Source organism: Schistocerca piceifrons, chromosome 5, assembly GCF_021461385.2.
Source record: "Schistocerca piceifrons isolate TAMUIC-IGC-003096 chromosome 5, iqSchPice1.1, whole genome shotgun sequence".
Classification (NCBI taxonomy): Eukaryota; Metazoa; Arthropoda; class Insecta; order Orthoptera; family Acrididae; genus Schistocerca; species Schistocerca piceifrons.
Window position 1 is genome coordinate 22,163,543 of NC_060142.1, and position 14,399 is coordinate 22,177,941.

General features: G+C 39.1%; 1 protein-coding gene across 1 annotated transcript in view; it reads right to left on the bottom strand.

Moving 5' to 3' along the window:
• The window catches only part of LOC124798671 (UDP-glucosyltransferase 2-like), a 121,515-nt gene extending 109,620 nt beyond the window's left edge, over positions 1-11,895 (bottom strand). Inside the window, exon 1 of the mRNA XM_047262171.1 lies at positions 11,778-11,895. The gene's annotated coding sequence lies outside the window, so the exon portion shown is untranslated. The remainder of the gene's footprint in view (positions 1-11,777) is intronic.
• Positions 11,896-14,399: the final 2,504 nt, after the last annotated feature.

Genomic DNA, 14,399 nt, shown 5'->3' on the forward strand with positions numbered 1-14,399 from the left:
TTGAGAAAGAAATGAATAAAGATAAGTTTACATCTAAAAATACAATAAATGATACAAAAACTTTAAAATCTATAAATAATAAACTGAAAAACCACCAATCCATAGTTCTAAAGTCAGACAAAAGTAATACATTACTTGTGATGAAAGAAAAAGAATATATAGACTAAACAAATGAATTTTTTGCTGCTAATAACATTCAGCACATTGAAAAAGACCCAACCAAACAATTCCAAAGTAAAATTAAGGAACAATTAAAGAACACACATTTCCTGTTGACAGAAACTGAAAAGAAATACCTTACATGTATGAATCCAAACGCACCACACCTAAGAGCACAGCCAAAAATACACAAAAATGGAAACCCGATATGTCCTGTGGTCAACTCTATAAACAGCCCAGCATACAAACTGTCACAAAAACTGAATAACATACTGGTGAAAAATTATACACATGAAACAACATATTCCATAAAAAAACAGCATGATTCTAGCCAAAGAACTAAGAACCAGAAAGCTCCCCCAAGATGCACAGTTTATATCACTTGACATCACCAACCTTTATTCAAACATACCTATACAAGAAGCTCTAACAGTAATACAAAAGAACCTTATGCAACACAAGAAACTTTCATACACAGAGATTGTCGAATTTATGGAACTGCTTCAGCTAACTCTAAGTTACAACTACTTTACCTTTAATGACAACATTTATAAGCAACCAGATGGACTAGCAATGGGATCATGTATATCCGGTACCATAGCTGACATATACATAAATCACTTAGAACAAAAATTATTTGACAGCCAAGAACCTTGCCTAAAGAAAATAGAATTTTATACGAGATATGTAGTTGACATACTACTGTTAGTGAAAGGAGATATCAAAGACATCACAGACATTCTTAATCATTTCAATAATCTAAATGAGAAAATCAAATTTACAGTGGAACATGAGCAAAATAAAAGTATCAACTTTCTGGACCTAAATATTACAAGACACAACAACATATGCGCATTCAATATTTATAGGAAAAACACAATGACTGACACCACAATCCCTGCAACCTCATGTCACCCAAATATCCATAAACAGCCAGTATACAGGTCAATGCTGCATAGGGCAGCAAAAATACCATTGAACCAGGAAAATATGCAACAAGAAATAAACACAGTGAAGAAGATTGCAGTTGCCAATGGTTACAATGGTTCCATGGTTGACACAATCTTAGACAAAGTGAAGAGAAACCCAGCTACTGTTGTGGATTGGCAGGAGAGCCAACCCACTAATGTTAGAGGAAGCTGAAAGGCACGCATTTAAGCTCACGCAGGCTGGCGTGAGGTCTGGAACAGGACAAGGAAATTAGAACTTAGAAAAACGGACGCAGATGGTGGAATACTTAACTTTAATCCATTAATGTTGAACGTAGCTCTTGTCTGTACATTATTTACAATATAAATAGCAACTGATAATGGCGCCTTGCTAGGTCGTAGCAAATGACGTAGCTGAAGGCTATGCTAACTATTGTCTCGGCAAATGAGAACGTATTTTGTCAGTGAACCATCGCTAGCAAAGTTGGTTGTACAACTGGGGCGAGTCTTTCTAGATCTGCCGTGTGGCTGCGCTTGGTCTGCAATCACTGATAGCGGCGACACGCGGGTCCGACGTATACTAACGGACCGTGGCTGATTTAAAGGCTACCACCTAGCAAGTGTGGTGTCTGGCGGTGACACGACAGGTACAAACTGCACCACAGAAGAAAAAGAGAAAAACAAATATGTATCTAGCATTCCATACATAGGCAATGTATCACAGAAGATTGCAAATATTTTCAAAAATCACAGAGTAAAAATTGGGTTTTCTACATCCAATAAACTACACCAAAAACTAATACATAATATAAAGTGTAATCATGATCCATATTCAGACTCTGGAATATACAAGGTAACATGCCAGGAATGCTCCATGTTCTAAGTAGGACAAACAGATCGAAATATCAACGCCAGGTACACAGAGCACATTAGAGCATACACACACAACAAACACACTACATCAGCAATAGCAACACACATACATAATACAGGACACCCATTTGGAAAAATAGAGCAAAATGTCAAAGTACTCCACTGACTAAATAAACGACATAAAATGGATTTGCTTGAAGAACTGGAGATATATTCACATTACAGAAAATATGAAGATAAAATATTAAATGAAAAACTTGAAAGTGAATCAGTGAATTTCTTCAGATATTTCGATAATATACTTAAATAAAAATAGTAAAACATAGAAATAAGCACAATTGTAAAATCAATATAAGTAATTCATGAGCCAAACTGTTAAGATAAATAACCTCTGTACAAAAGCATATCATAATCTGTGGAAGACCTATAATGTTATCTCTGTGAACTACCTGTAAGAAGATCTTTGTAACTGTTTTGTTTATATAAGATATTTTCGATGTGTAAAGTGTACAAGTAGTGTGTGATGTTAAGTGTGTGTGAGACTCTACACAAATGGACCAAATTGTTCTCAAACTTTAGCCACTAACCTCACAGAAAGAATTGATACCCAACTAAAAATCGCGTTTCTTATGTATTACAGTAAAAGTCAACAAAATGAAGCAGACTCACACACACTGACAACATCAAAAGAAATGGCTTAACACACATCAAAAAAACGCACTTGAAAATGGGAATTATTTCGCGAAACGCGTCGTGCAAATAGTAAAATAAAAAAAATGTCGTGACTGGTAGCAGTAGATTTATTTATTTATAGACAAACCTATTGTATCTACAGTCGCAGGCTTTCAAAAACCATTTATAATGGATCAAATCAATAATTTAGTCGATAACACACATCCTAGGGCATGAAGGATCGTCAATCTGGTAACCTATGGGAGCACAGAGGGTTAGAAATGGATGTAGGTTGCAGTACTTACAGAAAAATGAACAGAATTGCACATGGTAGGCCAGAGTCTTTGGACTGAAGATTATAAAAGCAAAAGTTTTCATATTTTGTCATTAACGTTAAAAAATAACTATTATTGTTATGCATACACCAATGTCCTAATTTTATATTCAGAGTTATATGAACTTCTATGTACGCCTGACCTAGAAAAGTTTATAAGTAAATTGACCTTCCATGAATTCTGCATTTTTAACTCACATTTACAATGACTGTTTCGTAGATGTGCATAAAACAAATAAAAATGGAGTGTGCGAATACTGATCGCTAAATGTAAGAAGTTCTGAGTAGCAAAAGTGGCAGACTGTTGGTGCTGCAATTACGGAAACTTCGTTCCCACTCTATCTCAGCTGACGCCTGGCGAAGGCGACCTATTGCTCATTAAGAAATGTGCTTGCTGACCTGTAGTGAGATATGAGACCGTAAACAACGCAACTCGTTATCTTCGTGACGCTTCGAGGACTGCGCACGTCGAAAACGGAAAGAAGGGCGTTACGTACCCGTGATATACGGTCTACGAGAGAACAGTGAAATGAGATATCAGCAGGGAGAGATACCCAGATATAGGTCTCTCAAACGTCAAAACATTTTCTGCTATCGATGGACGTTTAAGAACGAAAGAATTATTCGTACTATGTAAATTTAGGCCCGCGAAGCATACAACCAACGAAAGAGAATGTGGTATATGAGGTAGATAAACGCCCCCGACAAGCGTTCACATCGTTTCCTATACTGACATTGTTAAAGAAAATCAGTGACATGAGTGTGATACACAATATGTTCAAAAATGTAAGCCAAACCACCACCTAAAGAGTTGTAATGTCTTCAGTTCGGTACATCCCATACCTTTGCAAAGACAGTTCTCAAACAGATTACCAGTTTTAAAAAAAACTTCACTGTATTGCGCCAAAAGGTGCTGTACCCTCTTCTTCATTTGTCGAATCCGGTCTCAGTCACCTATTATCTTCAGTACACGATGTTCTGCTTTAGCAGCGAAGGTTAGAAGGCAAAAACTTTGGACGAAAAATTATAAAATATTAGTGGAGAGATTTCACCTTGTAAGCTTCACCCCTAGAGAAAAATTCGTCAATTGAAGCTGATCATCTGACTGGAACTAGTTTCGACGAATGACGTAGACAATAATGCCGTTTTCGACGAAATTCAATGATTTTTTTCAGGAACATTGAAGCAGTGGAGTACAACTCTCCTCAATTGTTTTGTACTTTCCATATTGTTGTGGAACTCAGACCATCGACTGCTTTGATGCAACTTTGGTATCTTCACTTCATCACAGCTAATGCAACCTATGTCAACTGAACCTCCTTTCCGTAGACTAGCGTAGGTCTCCCTTTATTCTTCTGCAAAGAAAGGGAGAACCCCGGTCATCTCGCCTCTAATCGCTCGTCACGTACCTACCCTCTTCAATTTTTACCAGCTTTTCTTGTTTATGGCTCCGTACATCTTGCAGTCAGCCACATTTTAGCTATCGATAGTGACAGTGTATCTGTCGCTAGTTGAAACGTCACAAAATTAGGAATCGGCCCAGTATTTATAATAGACACGTTCCGTGAATGAACCTTTTGTAACATAAAGCCGTAACATGTGGATTTATCCTTTACAGATATTTTGACGAGTCTTAAAGATAGATTTATTCCATTTTACTGCACCTAAATTTAAAGCATAACATGAAGAAGAGAACATAGTATATTCATTCTGAAAATCGTAAAACAATTCTTAAAACGTAAAATATTATAATGACATATTTCAACATAAATAACATCTAAATTGTCGTCCTCAGAAAATTTCGACGACGCTACGCACAATCGATTTCCTGTTTTGAAAATGACATTATTTGTAGTTGGACTGGACGTTCCAGATTCGTTTCAAATGTCAAAATCCTTTTTTAAATAAATGTTCGTAAAGCTGGGCATAATTTACCTTCAGCGTTTAGTCATGTAAGTCGTTGTAGATATTTAGAGCGTTCAGTATGTATTTTCTGGAGAAAATCTCTGCATATTAACTAAGTTATAGCTGCATAAAACTTTGTTGGTCGTTGTTGTGAGGAAGCTAATGGAGTAACACACTTTCCATTTTGCAAGATGCAGGCTTTCTCGGGTCATCAGACGGGTGGCGACGTCGGCGTGAACCGGGCTAGGTCAGTAGAAGTTCCCTGTCACAGTGCTGGCTGCTGCCTTGAGACTTACGAGTGATTCCTTCTGCTGACGTATATGTCTATATCAACCCAAGTACCCTAAATCCGCATGTTTCACTGTGTTCCATCAATTTATTGCGACAGACCTATTTCGGCTACATCTGCCATTGTCAAGGTGTCTGTGAATAACACGCTGAATTTTATCACTATTTGCTGAATTTTTTGTAGTTACTTGTCATGGCTACATGGTGTTGTTGTACTTGCGTCTAGCTATTCTTGACCTCATATCACTGTCGCTTCTTAAACTGCTGTCTATGATTTGGTGATCTATGTTCGTGACAGTTTGTTGGTCCCTTATCACATCATAAGATCCTGTGAAAGTTACTTTACCTTACACTTATACATTAAGTAAGATTTAGAAACTTACTTTATATAGGCAATAAAGGGTTAATAAAATTTTCTATATACTTTTTGTGTTTAAAATCTGTTTATGATATGTTGTTTGCTTCCTTAAATGTGTCCATATATATATTTCCATTTCTTCAAGAACTTTCATCCCTAAACCCTTCGGTATTATGTAGAAGATTTTCATCGCTTTTATGTAACTTCTGCTTTGTGGTTCTCAGCCTCTAAGTATAAGGAAAAAGTGAAACCATTACTCTCGTAATCGCTAGTGCCCTCTCGACAACAAATGTCAAAATATCGTTCTGTTTGACCTATGTAGCATTTTTTTACAAGTTTTACGTTCAATTCTATATACAGGGTGTGTATCACCTAACTCTGTCACCTCAAATATCTCTGAAACAACAATAGATATTCAAAAACAGTTTTGACCAGCATGAAGGTACGGGCGGGGCTTAGGAAACGAAATACTATGCGAAATTTCAAAACGTAAAGAGATAGTATTTCTAACACAAACTTGTGTATTTTTAAATAGACGCCCCCGATTATTTAGTATGCAATCAATAGTATGAAAAATCGCAAAAATAATGGCGTTGGTTGCATCGCAATACGTCAAATACATCCCGAGAGACTGCGAAGCGAAATTGACGCTTAAAATAAATGAAGCACACAGCTAGCGCACGTCCTGAGATTCAAGCGTGCCCCTCACGCTGCCGGTAATCGTGATGTGATTGACGTACGACGTCAGTGGAGTGTTAATGTATGGTGTAGTATTGTATGACAACACATCAATGGCCCATATTTCATTGATGGCACTCCTAAAGGGCGATAGTTCAGCCCCACCTTGAGCTGTACCTTACTTGAACCGGTCTACCTCTTATAATGTATCAAATATTGCAGCATCAAAATAATGGATGTCCTGCGCATGATGTTTATTGTTGAGAAATGACAACTAGAGGTACAATTGGTGGTAACACACTTGGTTTCACTTTTCTAAACCTCATAAGTTCTGAAATATGTGGCTTCTAAAGGATAGCAACGGCACTACAGTTTTTGACGTAATGCATCACATGTAGTACTATGCTCAGAGCAGGGGTTGCCTGCACGGCGCCTTTATCCTGCCATAAAGATACCAATATCAGCACGGCATGCTCTACTTTCAGTGTACAAGTGTCTCCTAATCTGGTCTGCTGAACTGCTCTGATACTGTAACGTAATTCACATACGTTGCCACATCAAAACCTGTTTTCTTGTGGCTTGTTACATTTGCCGTCGTCTAGTCGATATGCTGGCCTTCATTAATGAAGAAAAACTAGATATTAAATTAATTGATGGCGAATGTCACAGAAATGCAACCACAGCTGTGACACTGTATGCTGGAAGCTACCCAGATCGGTGGTGTCCGTCACGTCGAACCATTGGCAACATCTGCAAGACACTCACGGAAATAGGAAGCTGGGCTCCCACAAGACGTCGACGTACAGCTCCAGCGATTGGCAATGGAAACGAAATTGCTGTTCTGGCTGCTGTTGCACACAATCCTCAGGGGTTTGTACAAGAAATTGCAAGAGGTGTAGGAATAAGACACAGTAGTGTGAGCAGAATCTTGCGTCGGGATCGGTTTCATTCGTTCCATATCTCACTGCACCAAGAATTGTAAGGGAATGACTTTGAATCCCGCATTGCATTCTGTCGTTTTGCACTTCAGCAGTTGCAAGGTAATCCAGTATTCCTAAGCAATACTTTGTTTGCGAACGAGGCTTCATCTACAAATCATGGTAACGTGAATCTGCGGAACATGCATTACTGGTCCGTGCAAAATCCCCACAGGATTCGCCAAGTTGCTCACCAACGACAGTGGAGTGTCAATGTTTGGTGCGGTACCATTGCTAACTGCATTGTAGGTCCCTGTTTTTACCGTGGAACATTGAATGGACAGCGATATCCATCATTTCTTCAACACACATTAGCGCACTTCATGGAACATCTAGCACTGGAAACTCGTCTATCAACGTGGTTCCAAGATGATGGATGTCCCACACACAATGCAAAAGTTGCCAGAGACGTTCTAGATGCGACATTTCCAAATAGGTGGATGGGGTGGGAGGTACTGTGCGATGGCCAGCACGGTCCCCCGACTCGACGCCATCAGACTTCTTTTTCTGGGAGCAGTGAGAGACAGAGTGTATAAAAAAAACCAACGACAGTAGAAGATATGCAACGCCGTATTACTGCGTCATGTGCGGCAATAGAAACTCTACTATCTATGCAACACTTTCTGGTTACCCGTCTGCAAACGTGTACTGATGCAAACGGAGGGCAATTTGAACACATGTTGAAGTGACACGGTTTCCTTGGTCAAGATTTTTGCACTACAATACAGTTCCTGTGGGCTTCAGGCCACTATTAATGTGTTTAGCAAAGTGAATTCTCTAATTGTAGCTCTAGTTGTCATTTCTCTAGAATAAACATACATTTACAATTTGAAAAGCGTAACTCTGCGTTGGACGTGTTACTTGTTTATCTTTGTGAATTGTGCAAAACTTCTCATTATGTGAGCCCCTGACACAGGTAGAGTGAGATGCACGGTTGAGTCTCAGGACGTGCGCTAGCTGTGCGCTTCATTTATTTCAAGAGTCAACTTCTCTTTGCAATTTCTCAGGATGTAATTGACGTATTGCGATGCAACCTACGGCATTTCTTTTAAAAAAATATCATGTTGTTGTTTTCATACGAAATAATATGGAGGTCTCCATTTCAAAATACACATGTTTCTATTGAAAATAGAGTTTGTTAACATTTTAAAATTTCATATGGTATTTGGTTTCCTAAGCTCCTGCCGTACGTTCATGTTGGTGAAAATCGTTTTTGAATATCTTTGTTGTTCCAGAGATGTTTGAGGTGGCACAGTTAGGTGACACCCCCTGTATATGTCTGGGTTGGTGTGAACTGACTGGATTTGTTTCAGTTTATCCCTCATTTGGTAAGCGAATTTTGCTGTTGTATTTTTCAGTGATGCATTCCATTTATTAAATTCCTAGATACACCATCACTATGAATGGGGTTTTATATTTCGTTGGTGGTCCTCCTACAAATTTTATGAACTTATGGTGTTCGTTGAGTGTGATTTTAGTGTGCTTCTGATAGAGCTAAAGTACCATTTGTGGGATGAAATAATTATGTTGGGCTAGATATTGGAGTACTGCAATTTCTTTATGTATTTCTGACTGTTCTGACGGTGAATTGATCACCCTATTAATTACTGTGTGAAAATATTCATATTTATATGATTTAGGATGACAGAATTATCAGTGGAAATGTTATATGTTGTTGTGGGTTTCCATTACATTTCAAATTTGCGAATGTTGTTGATGTTGCTTATCGACAGTTCGAGAAAGTTTATTGATTTGCTAATGTCATATTCCATTGTACATTTCATTTTTGGATGTAACTGATTTAGCGTTTTGTGTATTTCTTTTACTAGCGGTTTTGTGGCATTTAAAATCGTTCATGTAAGGTATTTAAGAAGATGTCTGCTATTGCAAGGGCAATGCTATATCCCATAGCTACTATATCATTATGTGTACAAACGTTACTGTCGAATTCGAACTGGTTTAGTGTTAGAACGAATTTCAGTAATTCTGTGACTTTCTGAGCAATTGTAATAGATATTTTTTCTATATTAGGGTAGGTTATTTTCTGTAGTTAATATAAGAACTTGGGCAAATATGTTAGTGTACAGACTCATCATGTCTAACGATATGTATTTTTCGTTTCATGGAATTCATATATCTTTAATTTTGCTTGGCTATGTTTGTGAGTTTTTTGTTGTAAATTTGTGTTTAATATGTGTATAATTCTGTAAGTAGATTATTTAGTTTTTTAGTGATGAGATTACTGGGTTAACACTGCAACTAACAAGTCGGTGTATTGGGATACGTGTTTTGTGTATTTTGGGCTGGCCATTTAATTTAAGTGCTCTAGGGTTCCTGACAATGTATCTTTCCCTATTGTAATCAGTGAGTAATCTCTCAAAATGTTTTATAATTCTCTTAGTTCGTGCTGAATTTTTGATAGTTGAATACCTTGATATTTCTCTGATGTTGTTAGCTGTGAAAAAGTCATTTACTTCTTTGACGTATCCGTTCTGGTTTATTATGTATAGTTTATTCCCTGTGACTGATGTGTTGACTATTATACAATTCTTGGTTTATGTCAATTTTGTGGTTGAGTTTGTCTTTGATCTCTTGATGCGTTCGTGATTTTGCTCTATACCTCAGAAGAAAAATCAACTACTTATCAAAAAGGATTTTTATAACGGAATCTTAAAAAAATAAGTCAGTAAACGTTCTAGACCTGGCAGTTAGCAACAACTACAATATATAAAAATCTGAAATTTTCAGGAAACCACCTTGCGAGGTAACATTACCAATCTAAAATCCTCTCATCCTAAAGCGCACAGATATGCATATTTCCACACAATAAAAATAGAATGATCAATTTACCGCCATAAAAATCAACCATACAGAAAGAAATTTCCATACTCCAATGTGTAGCCGAACAAACCAAACATAGTAGCTCAAGTCTATGAAAACAGACTAAACCACACACAACGAAATCCATAAGGACATATCATTTTTAAGAGAATCACGAATGAAACGTAAAGCCTCGTACATATCAAAGATATATGTAGAAAACATATCTAATATATTAAATGCATTACTAAACAATACAACAGCAAAATTCGCTCACTAAACCAGTGATAAATAACAATGAACCACTCAGTGAGAACGCTGTTAGCAGTTCGTAACAACCACACATATATGAAATCAAATGTAAAATTAGTAAAAAATAATGTACGAAGTTTTGACATTAGACGTCGAGAGCGAACGAGGGATCATTAGATTAAAGTTTCCATTTTTCCCTGCAACTTAAAGACTGAGAGACACAAAGCAGAACGCATAGGACAAGCGACGAAAATCCTCGACGTAATGCCGAAGGGATTAATGGTGAACGTTCTTGAAGAAATGGTGATATATATGCCCACCATTAAGTAACCAAAAACTGTACTAATCGGAGAAACAAATTTTAGAAGTAACAAATATGTTGAATATTTTAGTGAAACCTTAAAGTAGGATAAACATGGACATTTCACAGTCAAAGACAAATTTAGCAGCAAAAATTACACGATTAACCAACTTACTTCATTGCCTGTACAAAGCAAGTCTGTAAACCTATATCATCGCTTGTTCAGCTGTCAAATATGCTGTCAGGAATTTGTTAACATATAATTATAGACTAAAGTACCTTCGACAGCATCCATTGAAGTGAAAAAGGACCAACAAATTGTCAAAAACATAGATTACCAAATCATAGACAGCAATTTAACAAGCGACAACGCCTACCGATGGGAAATGGGAGTCCAGAATAATTAGATGTAAGGGAACGTATACACACAGTACTTAGCCATAACACGTCACTAAAAAATGTGAAGGGGCTAATGATACAATTCTATATACTGACGGTGGTAGTTGTAGACAGAATAGGCCAATTGGAATAAAGAAATACAACTGAAGCAGCGGACTTGGATTCATACATGTATAAAGTCACCAGCTACAAATTTCATGGTGGAGGCCCAGAAGAATGTACATTATCTTTCTCTTGATTTCATGAGATTTCTTTTTAGCCAGCCTCCTCTTTCCTCTACGGTTCCTGCTCATCGGTACATGAGATCTGCCTAGTAGTGGTAGAACGGTGGTTATCCCATCGCTTTTCCAGTTCAGAATAGTATCAGCAAGAGTGGACTTTGGTAGCTTTAGAAAAGTTGAGATGCCCCTGATGGAGCTGTTACTCGCCTGACACCGAATTCCTAGTCCACATTTGAAGTCGATAAGATCTCTTGACAGACCCGTTCTGGCGCTGCAATTGCACCACTAACAACCCAGTACTGCCCGCCTCGTTTAATACTGGCGGGTTCGCCTCTCGTGACGTGTAGTGGTCCCTCCCGCATTACAGAGTGGTGTGCGGATATTCACGCTGCGATTTCAGCACTCTCAGATAAGGATAACTGCGCTATTAGGGGTGCTACGCAGACACTGCAGCGTAATTCCAAGAAGTGACGTCGTATTAATCGTATACCTGAGCAGTGTAGTGGAACCTCAAGTAAACCTGTCTGGGACTCTATAAAAGTCCCATAACTAGTTGAAGCAGTAACAAGTGACTGGAGGTGACGGGGAAGGACTTGGAACGCAGTACTCACGGTGAGTTGACAGCGGGTGCAGGCTCGTGGGCGGCGGGAGCCGGCGGAGTGAGGCAGTGAGGGGCCCCCTGTCTGCACAGTGGGCGCGATCGGCGGCGGCGGGGCTGCCGCTATCTGGGCGACCACGACCGGTGGCGCTTGTCAGACCCGGGAACAGGTTCTTCTGTCCGCGTAGTTAGAGGAGCGGAGGAACGTGTGAGGTCATCCACATGAGTGCTAAAAGGAACTCGTTTAACTTCGGTTACACGATAAATCAGTCTAATCTAAAAGCAGTAAATTCAACTAAATACCTAGGTATTACAATTACGAACAACTTAAATTGGAAGGAACGCATAGAAAATGTTGTGGGGAAGGCTAACCAGAGACTACATTTTATTGGTAGGACACTTAGAAAATGTAACAGACCTACTAAGGAGACTGCCTACACTACGCTTGTCCGTCCTCTTTTAGAATACTGCTGCGCGGTGTGGGATCCTTACCAGATAGGACTGACGGGGTACATCGAAAAAGTTCAAAGAAAGGCAGCACGTTTTGTATTATCGCGAAATATCGGAAAGATTGTCACAGTAATGATACAGGATGTGGGCTGGACATCATTAAAAGAAAGGCGTTTTTCGTTGTGACGGAAACTTCTCACGAAATTCCAATCACCAACTTTCTCCTCCGAATGCGTAAATATTTTGTTGACACCGACCTACATAAGGAGGAACGATCACCACGATAGAATAAGGGAAATCAGAGCTCGTACGGAAAGGTATAGGTGTTCATTCTTTCCGCGCGCTATGCGAGATTGGAATAATAGAGAATTGTGGAGGTGGTTCGATGAACCCTCCGCCAGGCACTTGAATGTGATTTGCAGAGTATCCATGTAGACGTAGAAGGAAAATGAGACATCTTCAGTTCTGTGTGCTCAGGCAATTGAGGTTAGTGTCGAACTCAACCCCTGAAGTTACCAGGAACAAAAAACAGAGACTCAGAGGCTATCTACAAGAGAAAGCAGACTGCCGTTTTAAGAGCCGTAGCATATAAAAGGGAAGCAGAAGTAGAGAACTGGATATGGGTTCAGTCAATCACCGTGTTGTTTAATCCGTACAAAGAGCAAGAAATGACGAAGCTAAGGGGAAATCTGGAGAGCGAAACTTTAGGGGAAGAAATAAAAACTTCGACGTATCCCGACGATACTGTAATTCTGTCACAGGCAGCACAGGACTTGGAGAGCCAGTGCCCTCGAAAGAGCCTACGATATTAACATCAACAGATGCAACACTACGGAAATAAGTGCAGCTAAATTTTGTGACATAACAGAGCAGATATTAGATTAGGAAATGAAATATAGTACTAGATGAATTTTCTTTTTTTTTCTCATTTGAGAGCGAAGTAACTGACGATGGTCAAAAGAAATACAATACAAAATAGAAATTGGCAGTAGCGTATAATACTCACCTGAAATACGCTGAATGACACCGAAAGTCAAGTAACTGGGAAAGGACGAGGCAACGAAACGAAATTTCAAGGGTGGAGAGGGCAGGCTATGTACTTTTATTTCAGCGATTACAAAATGGAGTCAAATCTACAAAAATACTTGGCTGTATGATTCTACTTATCAGCATGGCATTGCACCCTCTGAATCCGGCTGTAAATCGGTTGACTCCTCTCCGCAAGCAGGCTCATAAACACTGTAACTGGTCAATTATGTCCACGATGCTGCCACTGGAACGCAGTTGACGTCCAAACCCACCACACGCAAGTTTTATCGGGTACAGATATGGGGTCTTTCTGGCCACGAGTCTTCCTCAAAACCACATAGACATTTCATAGAGATACGTGTCGCGCGTCCAAGAGCATTCTGGATTTGTAAACCAGCACCATGGTACTGTGCTATAAGAAGTAACGGATAAAGACGCACATCACCATGACGTACCGTTTTCCAGTCACATTTCCCTCAGTCAGTACCAGCTGTGAACTGAACTCTCACCCGATAGTACATCACACGACGATGTCTGATAGCACATGGTCAGTTATAGTAAATGACCTTTACATTTCACGAGACACGTTCAATAAGTAATGCAAGACATTTTCATCTGAAATTAGGTTAGTTTTATGCAGGGTCCCAATACACCCTATTATTCCCCACCCTTTTGGCTACAAAACCCTATTTTTTAACATAATCTCCGTTCAATGTGACGGCCTTACGACACATCGGAGAGATTTTTCTACCACGCTATTGGTCGAATTCCGAGACAACGTCTTCGTGCATCATCTACGTACTGCTTTCTACGGAGTGCATTCTACATTGTTTTTGTTGTTGTTGTTGTGGTCTTCAGTCCTGAGTATGGTTTGATGCAGCTCTCCATGCTACCCTATCCTGTGCAAGCTTTTTCATCTACCAGAACTTCCTGCAACCTACATCCTTCTGAATCTGCTTAGTGTATTCATCTCTTGGTCTCCCTCTACGATTTTTGCCCTCCACGCTGCCCTCCAATGCTAAATTTGTGATCCCCTGATGCCTCAGAACATGTCCTACTAACAGGTCCCTTCTTTTCGTCAAGGTCTCATCTCCCCCATTCTGTTCAATACTTCATCATTAGTTATGTGATCTACGCATCTAATCTTCAGCATTCT